Source organism: Pan paniscus, chromosome 11 (assembly GCF_029289425.2).
Source record: "Pan paniscus chromosome 11, NHGRI_mPanPan1-v2.0_pri, whole genome shotgun sequence".
NCBI lineage: Eukaryota > Metazoa > Chordata > Mammalia > Primates > Hominidae > Pan > Pan paniscus.
Genome location: NC_073260.2, coordinates 120,041,632 through 120,061,990, shown reverse-complemented (window position 1 = coordinate 120,061,990; position 20,359 = coordinate 120,041,632). Strand labels below are relative to the sequence as shown.

Sequence of the window (20,359 nt, the reverse complement as noted above, 5' to 3'; positions counted from 1 at the left end):
GCCTGGGACAGTAGAAGACAGTGTGAAATGGAGGGACCTGGTTGGGGATTGGCCAGAGAATGGGACTTTATACTCCTGAGATGGAAGGGAGGAGTTAAGGGTGAAGCATTGTATTCCTTTCCTGTGGCTGCCCTAACAAATGACCACAAACCTGGTGGTTTTAAAAAACAGAAATTTTTTTTGAGACTTATGTATCCATTACTCTGTGCCAAGAACTGTTCTGAGTGCTATACAGGTATTAAACGATTTAATCTTTCCATCAAGCATATTTTCAGGAAACGGAGGCACACAGAATTAAGAAACTTGCCCAAGGTCGAGGGCAGAGCCGGGATTCAAACCCTGGAAGTCTGGCTCTAGAGACTCTGCTTCTAACCACTATCCTCTCCTGCTGCTGCGTGATATTTATTACCCTATATTCTGATTTTTCTGCCTCCCTCACCAATTCATGAACCCTAAGGGAAGGATGTTTGTGTTGCTCTTCTCTGTGCCCATAGTACCTATCACATTGCACAGTAGGGTGAATACATTTGTTGAATTGCTGAGCCATTTATGACCCAGAGAGTTAGTAAAATGTTGTCCTTGTTTGTCAAGGGAACAAATGAGCCTAAAGCTTAAATCAAACTCTATTACCTCCATAAATTCTCCTCTGCCTGTTTCAGCCCCCTCTGATCTATGTCAGCAACATAGATTAACACTTAATGAATCTACATAAATATCAAGCATGTTGATCTTTTCTTTCTCAAAACTAGATTACAGACCCCTTGAGGTCCCTCTTATTACATTTCACAGGCACTAAAAAATAAAATGAGGCCATAAAGTAATGAGACTGACTCTTAACTATTTTTTTAATTTTTAAAAAAGTATATCTGATACCTATACTCTCTGAGTCTTTGTTTCTTGTTAACAAGAAAGGGATTTAGATTAGCTGGGAGAGCAAAGAAGATTCTATTCATGCATCTATTACCATTTATAGGTAGTGGACTATCTGGTATGATCTTTATTGAAAAAGAGTTGAAAACAAAAGTCTGAAATTGATTACTGCTGTCTGGCACTGGCTTAGGATCAGGAACTAGTGGTATGTGTGCTGAGTAATTGTTGACTTGGGTTATAAAACCTCTGAGAGTCCTTCTAGCTTTAAGAACCTTTAGCTTTATGACTGTATATTCATTCCTCAGTTCATTGCTGGGAGCCAGAGGAACTCTTCTGTAAGGAGCTAAGGGGGATTTAAAGGGCATTACAAGATGATAAAATGACCTAGACATTGAGTCAACTGTTCTGTGTTTGAACTACTGATCAGTGACATAGGGAAAATAATGTAAATTGTATATGGGGCTATTACCATGGTAATATGTTCTATGTCAGTATTATTAGATTGTTTATTACAACAGTAATAGAAGGTCTAATATATGTATGTTTTTGGACTTTATATGTCTCTAATTTAAAATATTTGCAAAGTACACAAAACTCCAAAAACACTAAATAAAATAATAGTTTCTTTAAAATGACAGGAATAGCCTAGTTCCTATATCCTCAAAACCAGTGATTTCCACAACAATAATCAGTTTGAAATAGGGAAAACAAAAAAAAGCACAGTTATTCATATATAATGGGGACTTTTGCTTTTAATGAGGAATATAGCTTTATGTTTATATATTTCTGAAAACTGATGAAAACAGACAAGGTTGCTAGTTTAGTCATGTATATTTAATTTGTATTAATATATTTATTCCATAGCATGCCACAGACATGACAATATTAGCAAAATAATGAGCACTACTAATTGGTTTCCATAATATTTTCTAGAAATTTGGGAGTTGCTAGTGAGTTAAGTTCATCTGCAAAAAAAAATATATATATATATATGTGTGTGTGTGTATATATATGATATTGCTTATACTTTCTCTAAAATACTGAGAGATATGTGGTCTCTGTCTCTATATATATTACATGTATACATACATATACATATGTATGTATTATATACATAATATATACATATATAATCTTATATATTATATATATAAGATTATATATTATATATATATGATTACATATTATATATGTATATATATATCTTTTTTTTTTTGAGAACAAGTCTCACTCTGTCACCTAGGCTGGAGTGCAGTGGCACGATCTTGGCTCACTGCAACCCCTGCCTCCCAGGTTCAAGCGATTCTTCTGCCTCAGCCTCCCGAGTAGCTGGGATTACAGGTGCCCACCACCACACCCAGCGAATTTTTGTATTTTTAGTAGAGACAAGGTTTCACCATGTTGGCCAGGCTGGTCTCGAACTTCTGACCTCAGGTGATCCACCCACGTTGGCCTCCCAAAGTGCTGGGATTACAGGCATGAGTCACCGGGCCCAGCCATATATTATGTATCTCTATCTATCTTATCTCCTTAGTTAAGTACCTTAGAGAAGAGATCCTTCTGGCCTCCCCAAAGTTCTACATATTAAAGAATGAGGAAAAGAAACTGGGCTTTGAATGCTTATGCCTGGTGTTTTCATTTTTGCAACTAAATCAGAATCAGATTTGAAGCATCACTGAAATGATTCTGATGTTTGGTTGTTCTATGCAAGGTATATATGACTCAAGTCTATCAAAACCCCAAACAAAATGATCTAAACACAAAATTATAAAATGAATCTTTAAAATGATTTTACATATTAGACTCTGCACATGCAGGTTGGTATATACAATCTTAATGCCTCCTATGAGGAAGACTGAATATAAATTGCTAGTGGTTGGCAAATATTGAATATCTTGTTAGATGTTGCTTAATTTAAGATACGGTGTTTTATTTAGTACAGTAAAACTACAAAATTGAAGTTGCTCACCTGTTAAAAATTTGAGCACTGGGCATAAGAAATAAAGAAAGCTTCAAATGAAAACACGCTGTGTAGAAAATTTTTGTGTGCAAATTCAGGATGTGGTGGAGCTCAGGTGGGTAAAGCCTGGGTTATGTCAGACAAGGTAGGATTAGGAATCAGTTGTTAGAGAGCATGTATGCATGTGAGAGCACTTGGTTTTAAAGAGAGAAAGCTTTCCACATTAATTGCTTGTGAGAAATTGTGATTACCTTTAACAGAGCCGAGACTGAAAATAACTGTCCTAGGGAGTCTGTGACACACTGGCCTGGTGCCAGGGAAGCTGTGTTCGCCTGAGGTATTGCAAATTTCCCGTGTCGCTGGAGATTTGGGGTCACAGATGCTGTGACAACTCAAGCACTCTCAAAGAAAATGAACTCATTTTAGATGACATTGAGTGGCCCATTTAAACTCCCCATAGCAGTGTCTATTAAAGTAGAAAGTGTTTTAAATGGCCTTTTCTATTTTGTTTGTTTTATTTTGAGACAGAGTCTCACTCCGTCACCCAGGCTGGAGTGCAGTAGTGCGATCTCGGCTACTGCAACCTCCACCTCCCAGGTTCAAACAATTCTCCTGCCTCAGCCTCCCGGGTAGCTGGCAGTACAGGTGCCTGCCACCACAACTGGCTAATATTTTCTATATGTTTAGTAGAGACGGGGTTTCACCATGCTGGCCAAGCTGCTCTCGAACTGTTAACTGCAAGTAGCCTGCCCGCCTCGGCCTCCCAAAGTGCTGGGATTACAGGTGTGAGCCACTGCACTGCGCCCAAGAGATTGATTTAGAAAGAGTTAATACATTATACTTGCTGAGGAACAGCCCCAAACTGCAACAAAGAGTACTCTGTTGTAATTAGTACACCCCACAGTAACACCTCTGTTAATAGAAAGGAAGTGTTTCAGTGACTCACTCTTTTTCAGAAATTTTACTACTTTACTTTGAAAATTATCTGCTGACTGCCTGTTCCATTACCAAAGGTAGAATATTTCCTTTCCAATAAATGGTCCTATACTTTCTGGGATGGACAGATCTCATCCCAGCTCACAGATGCTTCATGTTCCTCTCCCAGGCCCAGCCTCAGCTATGTGAGCTCCGGGCAGCGGTCCCCACTCAGCCAAGACAGGGAGGGATACAGTGCCTTGTTCTCTACCACTAATCCCCAGACCCAGCCCTGAGAAGATAAGACGTCCCACCAGTCCTGCACTCATGCTGAGGTCACCACTCCCGAGCCCTTTCTTAGTCTCAGAGTCCCTAACCGTGTCCAACACAGGACAATTGTCACAGCAGATCTCCGCATGTCTAGGAAGGCTCTTGATAGTAGAAAGTGTTTTAAATGGCCTTTTCTATTTTGTTTTGTTTTGAGACAGTCTCACTCCGTCACCCAGGCTGGAGTGTAGTAGTGTGATCTCGGCAACTGCAACCTCCACCTCCCAGGTTCAAACAATTTTCCTGCTATCATCATGTGACTCTCTGCTTGGTCTGCATGTTGAAGCAATAGCAGACTTTGGGACTGGAACTTGGCTTCGGAAACACCCTCAGAGAGGGTCCGCATGGCCACATGGTGTGTTTATTCTTATAATCTCTCTGAGACAACTATTTGGGTATAACACTTCCAGATGTAGTTAAAACTACAGCACTTTGGCCAGGTGCGGTGCTCACGCCTGTAATCCCAGAACTTTGGGAGGCCAAGGTGGGCACATCACCTGAGGTCAGGAGTTCAAGACCAGCCTGACCAACATGGAGAAACCCCATCTCTACTAAAAATACAAAATTAGCCAGGTATGGTGGTGCATGCCTGTAATCCCAGCTACTGGGGAGGCTGAGGCAGGAGAATTGCTTGAACCCTGGAGGCAGAGGTCGCAGTGAGCCGAGATCATGCCATTGCACTCCAGCCTGGGCAACGAGAGCAAAACTCCATCTCCAAAACAAAACAAAACAAAGAAAACTACAGCACTTACTCAACCAAGGGGGAAATCCTTATAGGAGAGAGCTTAGGTGAGAATGTACAATTATTTTTCTACCATTGTTCTATTGCTTAAGAGTTACCTCGTTACTAATAATTCAGTAAGGAATTAAGTCAACATAAAAAAATGCACCATCACCAGAAATGCCTAAACTACAGAGAGCCTAATCTCTGAGCTTCTCCCCATTACTGGAAAATAAACTGATACTGTTCAACTTCTGTGGGTATCTCAAAGACTTGTTTTCTGAGCCACTTAGCAGGTTTCATTTAAGATTTCCCCAAATTATGGGCCTGGCACAGTGGCTCACATCTGTAATTCTAGCACTTTGGGAGGCCAAGGCATACAGATTGCTTGAGCCCAGGAGTCCAAGACCAGCCTGGGCAACATGGTGACACCTCATCTCTACAAATAATACAAAAATTAACCAGGTGTGGTGGGTCACGCCTGCAGTCCCAGCTACTCATGGGGCTGAGGTGAGAGGATCACTTGAGCCCCGGAGGTTGAGTCTGCAGTGAGCCAAGATCACACCACAGCACTCCTGCCTGGGTGATAGAATGACACCCTGTCTCCAGAAAAAATAAAAAAGATTCCCTGAAGTATGAGACATTGAGAGAGAAAGTGAGAGTGACATATTTTCTCCCTTGAAAAGTTCTCTTTGGCTAACCAACCCTAATATCAATATTTACTGAGAATTTACCATGAGTTTTATGTACATTTACCTCCCATTTGACCCTCAGTACAATGAGTTAGGGGGTTCCCATTTTACCAGATGAGGAAACTGAAATTTATAAGGCTTAGGTCATGTAGCTGAGCACACAGAGCTAGGATTAGCACCCAGGACTGTCTGATTCCAAAGCTTAGGTTACTAATTATTAATCATTAAGCAAGTCTTCTTCCTTCCTAGTAAACCTTGATACACCTACACCTAATTGGTAGTTAGAACCATACTTGCAGACAGGCTTCTTTCTTGCAAAGTGGCCAGATAAAGCCTATTCTCCTCCTTCTTGCTTCATCCTTTGTCAGTCTTGTAGCTCATCTTTATTGCGTGTGGTTAGTCCTTTCCCCTACGCTTCTCCTACATAAACCTTCTGTTTGAGCTTGAATTCTAGTGGAACTCATCTAGTTGCTTTCCCAGAACTGTTGTACTTTCATGCCCTAATCCTTTTGCTCAAATGTTTCACTCACTGTTATCCTGCCTATCCTTGAAGATGGATTTACTTACCACTTTTATGTTGTAGACTTCTCTGACTGCAGTTGGAGATAATCTCCCTTCTCTACATTCTTAACCCTTGATTTATATGCATAAATTATCACCATTAGCACCACCATTCCCACGTCTGTTCTGTGGCAGACATCACTAATTGATTACAGTACTCTTCACTACTGAGCTCTGTCATGGCCTCAGAATCCTCGAAACTTTGCTCCAGGCAACCACTGTTAATCAAACAGAATTGGTGCGTAAGATGAAAAGTATTGTTTGTTGCTGGCAAAAGTTTATTCATTTGGCAATCAATTAGGAACTGAATTTAAATTGAGCAAGTACTGATGTTACTGATAAGAGAGGCAGAGTCAAAGTCTGTATTTTGTCCTCTCAGTCCATTGGTGGCAATACATGCACAATCACTAACATGATCCTGAGTGTGGTAAATGCTGCAAGGAGGCTGCAGCATGCTGTGGGCCTTCAAAGAAGGTGCAACTGGGAAAGTTCCTGGAGGAGGCCATAACTGGAATGGCCTTGAGCAGGTGTGGTAGGATTTCTGGGCTTGAAGACTGGAACGAGCAAGTCTGTATAAAGGTGATGATACACATAAGGAGGGCTTATCATCTCTTAGGTTCAATTTCAGTATTACATGGAACTATAATTTAATATATGTGTTGCTGTGCTTTCGCACTTTTTCTTACCTGTTTCCTAAGGACAAGAATGCAATACTACACAGGTCTGTCACATCATAGCATCCAGCATTGTACTTACTTCACAGGAGGTGCCCCCAAATATATTTGACTGATTACAACCTTCTTCACTGAAGAATTAAAACAGGTAAATCTTTGATGAACCAATCCCATTGATCCCCTAGAAGCCCACTCAGTTGTATGAGTTTTTGAGTGAAGACCATGAGGAACTCTTATGCTAGCCTAAGTCATCCCAAACATACTTAACTCCTGGAATGGGGACCCCAGAAGAAGAGCAAGTCTGGTTGCTAACAGTTTTGAAGCCATTTTATTGTGAGCACTGCATGGCCCTGAAGCTCCCAGACTGGAGAGCATCTCTGTACCCTAAGGAAGATCTGATCTTCTCAAGAAACCAGCACCAGAACCCACCTGATCTCCAGATAATTCTTTGGGCTAATTAGAGAAAATGGAAGATCCATCTCTTTTTCCATAATTGGGCTACAGCTTGGCACTGAATCAACCCTGGATGGTAGAGCCTTTTCAGCTACGGTATTTAGCAACTCTTACACCATTCATTGAATTTATTTCTGGATTTTCCCCCTCCAAGTATCCTTTCACATCCTTATCCAAATTCTGCCCACTTCTCTCCCTGTCTGGAGATTATTTCTATGATAAGAAATTAATTAGCCTGTCTGTACTACCTGTTCCAGGAGACTTTGAACAACTGCGTGGGTAAACACTAGATGTGGTCATCAAAGAGTCGGAAAATAAGTTTTTACTTTTTCATTAGCAAAAGTTAATTGTCAACCAGGAGATGTAACAGGCTTGCTCCATTTCTGCTGCCGCTTCTTGGTTTCTTTCTTGCATGTGGAGAATTTCCTGAGGTTTCACCAGACTGAAGAGATTCTGAGTTCTTGAAGTGATGGAGATAAAGATCTTGTTGTCATAAAACAGCAAAGAGCACTGTGATTGGGTGTGAAAGATTTTTGATTGTGTTATGGACAGTGCTCTTACTGGTTTTTAAAAAGTTGATGTTTTCTTCTGTGTAAATTTAAATAATTTCTTTAAAGGCAGTAAGCTTTTATATTTAATATACCTTTCACTGTGCAATCACAACAGGAAGATTTTCTAAATTAGACATCTTTACCTTGAAGAAGAAAATTGTCTGTTTCAGTGTCTTTTTGTAGCAAGATTGACCAAAACAAGTGGTAAATAAGTCTGTAATATTTAACTGTCATGAAATACCTTTGCTAATAAGGAAATGGCCTCGGTTTGGATTATGTGGAGTTTTGTGTGTGTGATGTGGGGGTGTATGTGTACATATATTTCTTTTTTTTTTTTTTTTTTTTTGAGATACAGCCTCACTATGTCACCCAGGCTGGAGTGCAGTGGCATGATCTTGGCTCACTGCAACCTCCGCCTCCCAGGTTCAAGCGATTCTCCTGCCTCAGCCTCCCAAGTAGCTGGGATTACAGATGTGCAACACCATGCCTGGCTAATTTTTTTGTATTTTTAATAAAGATGGGGTTTCACCATGTTGGCCAGGCTGGTCTTGAACTTCTGACCTCAGGTGATCCACCCGCCTTGGCCTCCCAAAGTGCTGGGATTACAGGGGTGAGCCACCGCACCCGGCCTATATTTCCTTTTTTTATACTGGATAGCAATATAGGGTCTTGTCTTTCACCTTTTAAGTTCAGAGAACAGTTTGTCCTGACCACACATATGTTACCAGTATAATGTTTTATGAAGGTTTAGAAATGAGCTCCCAGAAAAATAATATTTTAATATTTACAAATAAATAATCTGAGGATGTTTCTCAATTTAGCATCAATGCTGAGTTGTGCCTTGTGGATTTCCATTGGCTCTACGTGCAAAAGATTAAGTTAGTTAGAATGAGGAAGACATTTTTAATTACTATGAAATTCTTTTTGTTGTTGTTGTTGTTGTTGTTGTTTTTCTTTTTGTTTTGGGAAGGTGTCTCACACTGTTACCCAGGCTGGAGGGCAGTGGCATGATCTTGGCTCACTTCAACCTTCACCTCCTGGGTTCAAGCAATTCTGCTGCCTCAGCCTCCTCCCGAGTAGCTGGGATTATAGGCATGTGCCACCACGCCCAGCTAATTTTTGTACTTTTAGTTTTTGAGATGGAGAGTCTCTGTCACCCAGAATGGAGTGCAGTGGCACCAACTCAGCTCACTGCAACCTCCGCCTTCCGAGTTCAAGCGATTCTCCTGCCTCAGCTTCCCAAGTAGCTGGGATTACAGGTGCCCACCACCACGCCTGGCTAATTTTTGTATGTTTTTAGTAGAGAGGGGGTTTCGCCATGTTGGCCAGGCTGGTCTTGAACTCCTGACCTCAAGTGATCCACTCACCTCTGCCTCCCAAATTGCTGGGATTACAGGCTCCTGCCGTCTGACTTAATTTTTGTACTTTTAGTAGAGACGGGGTTTCGCCATGTTAGCCAGGCTGGTCTAGAACTCATGACCTTAAGTGATCCACCTGCCTCAGCCTCCCAAAGTGCTGGGATTACAGGCATGAGCCATCATGCCCCGCCAAATTACTATGAAATTCTATCCTGCAAGTGCTTTAGAATAACTTGCATTTTAAAGTACATTTGCACATTTTACATATAATGCTATATGGTTGTGTTTGGGTTTTGTGTACAGATGACTTTTGTTATTAAGTGGAAAAGGCCTGAAATATGCTGTTCTATGTTAAGTAAATTGATATAACCTAAGAAAAGATCTTGTTGCCAATTCAGAAACCATAACCTTAAATAGCATGCCTGGGTCTCCTCTGTATCTGGTTTAACATCTGCATTGAATATTGGTATTTTCCAATAATCTCCAACTAGCTTATTTATTTTGAAAAAAAAAATAGAAATCTACGTCTACTTTTGCTTAAGTGGAAATACTTGAGTAAAGCTTGGTTGCTTTTTTAACCTCAAGTCAATAACTGCGAAAGACTGGACTTACTGCACCTAAGATCTAGGACCCTGAAGTTATCTAATCGGTGCTCATCACTTAGCTTGTGTAGGCTTCCTGAAGCCTATTCAGGGCCCTGTGTACTAGGGAAAAGGGTTGGCAGATCACAGTGTGTGGAGTATGCAGCCAGTAATTCTTTCTTAGATTCTCTCTCCCCTCTTAGAACCTCCCCTCATTTCCCAGGGAACATCTGTTTTCCATGAGGGCAGTACTAAGGGGGCTGAAGATTCCCACAAACATATAATAAAAGATTCCAAGAGTAGGCTGGGCGCGGTGGCTCATGCCTGTAATCCCAGCACTTTGGGAGGCCGAGGTGTGTGAATCACGAGGTCAGGAGATGGAGACCATCCTGGATAACATGGTGAAACCCCCTCTCTATTAAAAATACAAAAAAAAAATTAGCTGAGCGTGGTGGTGGGCACCTGTAGTCCCAGCCACTTGGGAGGCTGAGGCAGGAGAATGACGTGAACCCGGGATGTGGACCTTGCAGTGAGCCAAAGTGGCGCCACTGCACTCCAGCCTGGGTGACACAGCAAGACTCTGTCTCAAAAAAGAAAAAAAAAAACAGATTCCAAGAGTAAACAAAATCCTCAAGTGTTACTGTGCAAAGATTATACTCACCATGTTTGATTTTTTTGGTCTCTGGTGGTCATCCCAGATGCATTCACAGTCATTTCTGGACCTTTAATCTAATCCACTGTTGTTATTAAATGAGCTGATCCACATGGAGTTACTTTTTGAAATCATAAAGTTCCTTATGAATGTTTGTTATTGTGTCTTAAATTCTTTAAATTCTTAAAATATGTCTTAACTCACTTAAAGATAAAAGTAAATGTTTCTGTGGTCCTTCTGGGAGTGGGGAAAGTTACAACTCCACAAATGTTAAGAGAGAAGGGTGAACAGTTAGCAGGCAGGCAGCATGGTTGGGAGTCATGAGGAAGAGCATTCAAGATGACACAAGTTTTGTAAGCAGACCTAAGGAACGGGCTGAAGAATGTCGTGGAGACCCAGGTACTTAGACTTAGCATTCTGGGTTCAGAGTTCGCCCAGGAGTTCCAGGATTGTGGCAGGTTTAGAAAATCCAGGATGATCGGCCACCTTCTTTCTCCCAGAGGTCAATCTGATCTTAAGTTGCACCTGACTAAAACCTGCTGCAGGAGAGATGGTCAGATTTTATTTACACACAGGGAGATGGCTTCCTAAGATTGTGTAGTGAACCAAGAAGGTGTTTACAGGCATGTGAAACTGGCTATTGTAAAGAGGCAGTGATCTGGGACACGTGATGTTAGTTAAACTGGAGGAAAAGGTGTACCCTTCAAGCAGAGGATTCCAGGGCCTCTCCAAACCGTACAAGTCTGAGCCAAGGGAAAGAAATTCCATCAGTGGCTTGGAAGCCAAATATTTGCCCTGATACTGAGGAAGGGAAAGAGTGGAACGTGACCGTGGGATAGATAAAGGGTCTTCACAGGAATGCAAACAAGATGATAGGTAGAATCACCCATGAGATTAGCAAACAAATCACTTTAAGAGGAAAAAAGTAGAATAAAGAGAGTCAACCACAGGTAGAAAATGCAAGACTTTGGAATCCACAAGTCATAGATATGTATCTCGGGAAATAATCCTAGCACACATGCATGGTACTGATACACCTGTGGGAGAGTGAGAATCTGGTTGTTCCGAGACTGATAGATTCACCCACCTGCTGGGCTCTAAGCCAGTTGGATGTTTGCTCGAGAGACTAGATTCCTGTGGGCTGGTCCTAACTTTCCCAACTAAGCTCACCCTCACTTGAGCCCAAAGGACTCCTAAGACTCCATCCCCAGGAGGCATCCCCAGGTGAGGAGCTGGGCACTTGAATTGTCATGTGTACAGCACCATAGCCATTGTAAAAGGAGAACATCTCACAAGTCAGGAGTTACTGGAGAGACTGTTTATGACACACTTCTGGGTTCGATGGCCCTGAGACAATAAATTCATCCACATTCCTGTGGCCCAGTTTTCATGCTTTGCTCATGACATCCTCCCTCAGTGATTTTCTCCTGCCTTTCATAATCAGGTTTGATGAGCAAAGGGTAGAAAGTGCAGTGGCTTCCTGGGCATGTGCATTAAATAGCAATTAAAATGCAGTCCTGGTTCGGCTCAACGCAGCAGGTGTCAATCAAACACCTACAGTGTGTCAAGCTTGATGCCAGGGGCGGTGGGGTACAGGAATGAGCAGACAAATGCTTCTGCCTTGGGAGCTTGAGATGAAAGGGAAGGAGAGCACGAATTAGACCTGTTTGAGGGGGTAATAGAAATTCAGATAAAACTGAGTAGGGTCCAGAGGAGAGATTCTTTCCACCTGAGAAGACAGCCTAGGAAAGGCTTTCTGGAGGAGGTGGCTTTTTAACTAGGCTTTAAGGGGTGGGTAGGAGTTTATTAGGCAGAGATAGTGGCAAAGGGCTTTCAAGGGAGGGCGATCTGTGTGAACAAGAGTGTGAAAGCAAAAAAGCATGTAAACAAAAAAGCATGGAGCATCTTTAAGAAATAGCAAGGAGTTTGCTGTGACTGGATCTGCTGGGATTGGGGGTGACAAGGACATGCAGGCCTGTATTGGTTAGGGACCTGGCAGGAAGCAGACTCAAAAGAGTTTCACTGAGCAGAACTGAATCAAGGGACTATTTATAGAGTTCAGCAGGGTAAAAGGAATCAGCAAGGGATGGTGAGGCACCCAGGGATGAATAACTGGGAAGCTATTAGCTCATCTAGGCCTGAACAGACAAGAGAGGGTGATGGGGTTTCCACAGTACAGTGAGGGCTGAGTTGTGGCAGGGAACCAAAAGGCAGGGCCTATGTGGCTGCGGAAGAACAGGGGAAGGGAGGGCGGGAGAAAATTAAAAAAAAAACCCAACCTCTGTCTCTTTCTACCATTAAGATCTACAGCTACTGCCTCTCATTTGCTAAACCCAGCCAAAACCAGAGGCAAGGAACCCTGGATCAGCCCTCTCAGTGCACAGACCAGGACAAAGAAAGACAGAGGGTGAATCGGAGGGCAAATGGAGAGTGACCAGCACAGAGCCATATGGCATGAGGTGCCATGCTGAAAGGTTTTCTCGGGACATCAAGAAGTGTTGAAAAGATACAAAGTCTAGGAATGATGGCAGGGAAATTATTATTTATTTACTGAGATGGAATCTTGCTCTGTCCCCCAGGCTGGAGTGCAGTGGTATGATCTCGGCTCACTGCAACCTCTGCCTCCCAGGTTCAAGCAATTCTCTTGCCTCAGCCTTCCAAGTAGCTGGGATTACAGACATGTGCCACCATGCCTGGCTAATTTTTTCATTTTTAGTAGAAATGGGGTTTTGCTATGTTGGCCAGGCTGGTCTCAAACTCCTGACCTCAAGTGATCCGCCCACCTCGGCCTCCCAAAGTGCTGGGATTACAGGCATGAGCCACTATGCCCAGTCTATTCTGATGACATCTGGTGATACTGGTGGCTGTTGCTTAAGGGCATTATGGGAAATGAGAGGTAAGAATGGCTCCCACAGCCTCTAGCTATATACCAGCAGGACCATCTCCTGCTGTTCACACAAGCCTAGCCCTAGGCCTCCACATTTAGAAAGCATTGCCCCTGCATCTACCAGCCTTTCTTCCATGCAAGGAGGGCAAATGTGGCTGGCGGAGAAGGCACCTAGAATACCAGTGGCAGCTTCTCTGTCTCCCCACTATAATTTAGGACTCTTCTAATTGTAAGCAACAGAAAATCCAGTTCAAACAGGCTTAATCCAGAAAGGTGTAAGGAGGCGGGGGTGACATATAAAATGTATGGCTCAGATACCATAAGAGTCTAGAAACAGTACCTGGCTTCCAGTACAGGGGTTTAATATCATCTGGACCTGTTGTCTCCTTACATATAGTCTCTTTACACCTGTGTCATTTTCACTCCCAAGCAAGACTCTTCCCTGGTGGTGATACAGCTGCCAGCACAGGTCAAGGTTTCTTTTTCCCAGTTCCACACCCAGCAGGAGAGAGAAAGTTTCTGATCCCTATGAGTTCAAACAAGACTCCACGGCCTCAGCCTTAGGCTAACTCAGCCCTGAGTCAGAGCTCCATTCCTCAATACAGTCTTGGGACCAAAGGAATATGGTGATCTGATTGGCTAGACCAGGGTCACTCCCTCATCCTACCACGTTCCCCCAAGCTTCTGAACTACTTAGGGCTTCAGCTCCACCGTAAACAAATTGAGAGTTAGAAGGTGTGCTGTTCACTGCAGGGACAAGGGATACTGTCCCTTAACAAGAGCAACAAACCTGCCTTTTATCTGTTATGTTCTTGAGCTATTTCCTGAAAGCAATCAATACAACACTCATAAGTTAAATTTTATTGAATTCATAGTTACAAAAGCCAGGAAGTCGTTTAGTTATTAACCACATGGTTTGAAATTGATGGAATTGAGACAGAAATCACTTTAAAAGCTGAGAGAGGGTGTCATAGTCTGTTCTGGCTGCTGTAACAACATCCCACAGACTACGTAGCTTATAAACAACAGACATTTATTTCTTATAGTTCTGGAGGCCAGGATGTCCAAGATCAAGGTGCCATTAGATTCCATGTCTGCTGAGGGCCCACCTCCTGGCTCATGAATGATGCCTTCTAGCTGTTTCCTCACACAGTGGAAGTGGCAAGGCAGCTCTCTGGGACTCTTTCATAAAGGCACTAATCCCATTCAGGAGGGCTCTCCCCTCATGACCTAATCACCTCTCAAGGGCCCCACCTTCTAACACTATCACATTGATGATTAGGTTTCAAAATATGAATTTGAAGGAGGACATACACATTCATACCATAGCAGAGGAGAAGAAAAATTAAGCATGTTTTGCCTTAAACTCTTAAGAATTCTACACACACACACACACACACACACACACTACACTACACTACACTACAGCTTATATTTCATGCTGAAAGTCTGAATGCTTTCCCCCTAAGAGCAGGAATAAGGCAAAGCTGTCCATTCTCACCATTTCTTTTGAATATCTCACTGGAAGCCTGAGCCAGTGCAACAGGGCAAGAAAAAGAAATAAAAGGCATATTGAAAAGAAAGAAATAAAACTGTCCCTGTTCACAGATGGCATGATTTTCTACACAGGAAATCCCAAGAAATTACAAAATAAATTTTAAGACTAATAAGTGATTTTAGCAGGGCTGCAAGATACAAGGTTAACACACAAAAATCACTTGCTATTTCTATATGTTAACAATGTACAACTGAAAATGGAAATTTAAATACATTGTGTGACATAGCTCCAAAAAGTAAGGATTAGGTATGTAACAAAATATATATAGGATCTATACTCTGACAATTATAAAACACTGATGAAAGAAATCAATGAATGCCAAAGTAAATGGAGAGACATAAGTTGTTCATGGATTGGATGACTCAACATAGTAATGATGTCAGTTCTCCCATAATTGATGTATAGATTTAATGCAATTCTGATCTAAATCCCAGCAGGGATTTTTGTAGATATATCAGACAAGCTGATTCTAAAATTCATATGGAGGCAGGGTGCGGTGGCTCACACCTGTAATCCCAGCACTTCGGGAGGCTGAGGCGGGCAGATTGCTTGAGCTCAGGAATTGAACACCATCATGGGCAACGTGGCAAAACTCTACAAAAAAATACAAAACTTAGCCAGGCATGGTGGCATGCGCCTGTAGTCCCAGCTACTTGGTAGGCTGAGGTGGGAGGATTGCTTGAGCCCAGGAGATTGAAGCTGCAGTGAGCCATGATCACGCCACTGCACTCAAGCCTGGGTGACAGAGTGAGATCCTGTCTCCAAAAAAAACAAACAACAAATAAAACTCATATGGAAAGATAAAGGCATTAGAAGAGCTAAAATAATTATGAAAAAGAAGAAAGTTGGAGGAATCATCCTATCTTATTTCAATATGGTTATCAAGACATCAAGTGTAATACTGGTGAAAAGGTAGACATGGGAAAAACTGCAATTACTTTTGCACCAACCTAATAGAGCAATGAAGCAGAACAGAGATTCCAGAAATAGACCCATAGAAATATGCCCAGTTGGTCTTTTTTTTTTTTTTTTAATTGAGACAGGGTCTCACTCTGTCTCCCAGGTTGGAGTGCAGCAGCATGATTGTAGCTCATTGCAGCCTTGAACTCCTGGGCTCAAGCAGTCCTCCTGCTTCAGACTCTCAAAGTGCTGAGATTGCAGGTGTGAGCCACTGTACCTGGCCCTCCAATTGATTTTTGACAAAGGTGCAAAAGCTATTCAAAGAGCAAAGGATAGTCTATCCAACAAATGGTATTGGAACAACTAGACATCATATGCAGAAAAAAAAAAATGAACCTCAACCTAAAATCACATTACATTCAAAAATTAACTCCAAAAGGAAAAGAGTAAGATATAAGACTTTTAGAAGAAAACATAGGGATAAAATCTACATGAGCCGGAGTTAAGCAAAGAGATCTAGATGCCCAAGCACAATTCATAAAAGAAAAAAATTGGTAAGTTGGACTTTAAAAAATAAATCTCTTTCTCTCCAAAAGGCACTTAAGAGAATGAACAAACAAGCTACAGACTGGGAGAAAAGAATTGCAGATCACATATCCAACTTGTCTAAGTTTGTATCCAGAATATATAGAGAAACTCTCAAAACTAAGTAATAAGAAAACAAATGATCAAACTTTAAAAATAGGCAAAACCTGAACAGACACTTCACCGAAGAGGGTATACTGATGGCAAATAAACACATGAAAAAATGTTCAGCATCGTTGGCCATTAGGGAAAAGTGAATTAAAACCACAATAAGATGCCAGTAAATACCTATTAGAGTGGCTAAAAAAAAATACAACACCAAGTGCTGATGAGGATGTGGAGCAACTGGTACTATTAAACATTGCTGATATGGGAATATAAAATGGTACAGCCACTCTAAAAAACAATTTGGCACTTTCTTATCACCTTAAATACAGCTTTATGATATGGCACAGCAGTCCCACTCCTGTGTATAGGTCCTAGAGAAAGGAAAACATGTTTACACAAAAATCTGTATGTGAATGTTTATAGCAGCACTCTGCATAATCAATCAAAATGGGAGACAACTCAAATATTCTTCAATAAGTAAATAAACTACAGTCTATCCATAAAACGTGATCTATTCAGCAAGAGAAAGGCACATACCATTGATACGTACAAAACTCAGATGAATCTTAGAGGCATTATAGTCAGTGAAAAAACCAGTCTCACAACTTACATAGAATATGATTCCATCTGCATGATAGCCTCAAAAAGACAAAACCATAGTGATGGAAAACAGACTAGTGGTTGCTAGAGGTTAGGAATGGAGAAAGGGTGTGACTACAAAGATATAGCATGAGAGAGCTCTTTGGCGTGATGGAGCTGTTCTATATTCTAATTTTGATGGTGGCTATAAGAATTTTAACATGTTAACCATAGAACTGTACACTAAAATAGTCAATTTTATTGTATGATCAACACATGTACACACACATACAAACATCCCCTTAAGAGTCAGTTGGTGCATACATGTCCGGCATTTGCAAGAGAGGGTCTGTGTTTACTGGTGGGGAATTCCTGTTTTCTACTGAGTTCTCATCCCTGAAAAGAGCAAAACCTTGAGTGGCCTGATGCTGCCGTAATTCCCATTAAGGATATCTGACCTAATTGTTTTGGGTATTGTTGGGCATGGAAGGTTCACTAACATCTTAAGATAACATTCACACGGCCAGCCAGAGCCTCCCTGGTTATCTGGCTTGGGGACGCACATGTCACATGGATCATGGAGGAGGTTGGGAAGGCTTTCCAAATACACTTGCGCTGAGTTTTGAAGTCACTGAAATGGTAATCAGATAAATGAGAGAGCAGAGGGAGCAATAAATAAAGGCTCAAAGACATGAGCGCAGGGCAGAACTGACACAGTGGGCGTGGTTGGGGTTGGGGCTGGGGCTAGGGTGGGTCAGGGAGCTTGCGTGCCACCCTATGTTAGGGGACCACTGAAGGGGCTTTAAGCTGGAGAGTGACTCCGCCAGATTTGCATCCTGGAAAGACAGCTCTGACTTAGTTTGCAGAATGAATTGGCAGAGACAAGATTGTATGCAGAAAGAGTTTTAGGAAGTTGATGAAGTAGGCTTGGTGAGAAATGCAGCGGACCTGAACCAAGACAGTGTCAGAGGGTAGAAGGGAAATAGATGAATTTGAGAGTTATTTGGCCAATAACATCAGCAGAACTTGGTATGTGGCATGGGACACAGAGTCAGTTGGAATGCTCCAAAAGTGTACCACTTCGGACCCAAACTGCTTCAATATATCTACTGTATCAGTTATTTGCTGTGGGGTCTTAGACAAGTTATTTCATTTGCTTGTGCCTCAGTTTCTCACCTGAAAATGAAGTTACCTCATAGAGTTGTTATGGAGATCAGAGTTAATTATACTTAGCCCAGGGTCTGGTACATGGTAAGCCCTCCAAAAATGTTTGCAAATAAAAACACAATTTAGGGATATCTATTTCTAGGTAACAAATCACCCCTGAATTTAGTGGCTTAAAATAATAATGACCATATCATTATTGCTCACAGTTCTCTTTTGTGATTGCAGGGAGCTGGTGGCTGGGGCTGGGATCATGTAAAGGCCATAACTCACTTGTCTTCTGACTGGGCTGGCAGGATTCAAGCAGCTGGGGCTCCTGTATCTCTTTTCTCGCTGACTCTCTCTCTCTTCCCTTCTCTTTCTCTCTCTCTCTCCCCCAACCCCCACCCCCACTGTCCTCCCTCTTGCTCTGGTTTTCCCATGTTGCCTCTCCAGCATGGCAGCTTCAAGGCAGCTGGACTTCTTACATGATGCTTCAGGGCTTCAAAGTGAGTGTCCCAAGAAGAAAACTAATCAGATGCTGGCCTCTTCTAACCTATCTCAGATTTCACATAGCCTCACTACTGCTGCATTTTGTCTATCAAGGTGATCACGAAGGCCAACCCAGCTTCAAGAGACAGGGACAGAGCCTCCATTTTCTGATGGGAAGAGTATCAAATATTCTATAGGCCTATTTTTAAACTACCAGGGGACCCAGAATGAAAAGTCTGAGGTTTTCTGAAGGGAGGATAGATAAGTTTATTTTTCCTTTGTTGGGTCTCATGTGCAGGTATCCAGGTAGAGTCCCAGCAGGTAATTGTATATTGAGTTTGTCACTGGGGAAACAGCATGAGGCAACAGATAGAGATGGAAATGGAAGCTATAAAAACAGATGGGATCCCTGTGGGAGAGTGTGCTGCCCAAGAAGAGGGTGGAAGACAAACTCTTGATGAACATCAACATCAGTGTGAAGCACAATGTCAAAGGTGGAGAGATGAGAACTTATCCAGCTGGCTGAGTTCCTCTAGACATCCAACTGGTTTTCACTCCTAGAGTACTGCAGTCTGAGACTTCTCTGGGATTCAGTATTCTCTTGGTAAAAGAGTCATCTTTCCAGCAGGACTGAACCCTTGCTTGCCCAGATCAAGGGTCCTCTTCCACCTCTCACAGCTGGCTGCTGAGTCAGAACCTCCTACCTTCCTCCCAAGGCCAGGCTGTGTTGTGGAGCCTTCTGTCCTGTGTGTTTCCAGTATGGGACAAGGCACTAGATCCTCCACCCTCTTCCCAGTTAGATATGTTCCCTGGAGTAAAAGAGTCTTTGAACAAGTTGTTAGGGAAGTTTCTCCTCTTCAACCACTTCAAAATGTCCTTTTGAGTGTAAGCCACGTCCAAATAATTAGTCTTCAGTTCCAGATCCTGTTAGAGAGCCACAATGGTACAGGAGCTTTCCTGATTCCTCTTTTGTGAGTTGCCATAAAGAAAGAGGAAATGACCTATAATCTATGAAAGAGCCAGGTTCTAAAACAGATCATTCTGACTTCAGAGCTCAGCCCTTCACCCTAGGCATCCCTCCAAGAGACACCAGCATGAACTTACCCAGAACGGGCCTGAACATTTGAACAACTGAACACAATACACCCCAGCTGGCTCCTGGCAGATTGCACTCCAGTGTGGTGAGTTTAATTTGAGCAAGCAGTTGAAATAAAACAGGGCTGGCTGTGGGGATGTGGCAGAGCCAGAATGGCTTCTCTTGATCTTTTTTTTCTCTCTGGGAAACAAGATGAATTAATGAACTGATTCGTACTCCCTTTTACCCAAAGTCTGAAATAAACCACCCTTATCATCTCATCAAACCTTTACCCGACCCAAACTATGGATCTGGGATTCTTACTCTTCTCTTGCCTTCAATCTATCCCACTCCTGATGAAGTTCCTTCCCAACTTCCAATCCCATGGGCTTTACTTTCCTGCCTATAAACAGCTGTCAACTGCCTGATTTCCCTATGCTAATCCATTCTACACATTTTAACCAGGCTTTTCTCCAATCTAGGCTGGCTTTTACACAAACATGTTCAATGGCTATTCATTATCCTTAAAAGCTAATCTTTGTATATTATAGTTTAACACACGGTTTATCTCATTTTATCCTCACAATGAACCCATTATATGGAAGGGAACTTAGGGTCAGAGAAGTATAAATTCTCCTCCCTGGCATTCGAGGGCTTTCATGGTGTGCCCCAAGTGATTTCCTAGTCTTGGTTCTCTAAACCACCCCTCAAGCACCA

The 20,359-nt window shown here is 42.2% G+C and overlaps 2 protein-coding genes across 11 annotated transcripts in view; one reads left to right on the top strand and one right to left on the bottom strand.

Moving 5' to 3' along the window:
* SLC1A1 (solute carrier family 1 member 1) overlaps positions 1-20,359 on the top strand; it is a 98,152-nt gene that overhangs the window by 6,734 nt on the left and 71,059 nt on the right. The gene's annotated exons all lie outside the window — the stretch shown is intronic.
* The window catches only part of SPATA6L (spermatogenesis associated 6 like), a 170,222-nt gene continuing 152,051 nt past the window's right edge, over positions 2,189-20,359 (bottom strand). For 3 of the 9 annotated variants that reach the window (XR_008619788.2, XR_008619798.2, XR_008619796.2), the window contains one exon: positions 2,189-7,683. The gene's annotated coding sequence lies outside the window, so the exon portion shown is untranslated. Of the gene's footprint in view, positions 19,844-20,359 lie in introns of all 9 variants that reach the window. The other 6 variants (XR_008619795.2, XR_010109175.1, XR_008619794.2 and 3 more) reach the window with 5 other exon arrangements.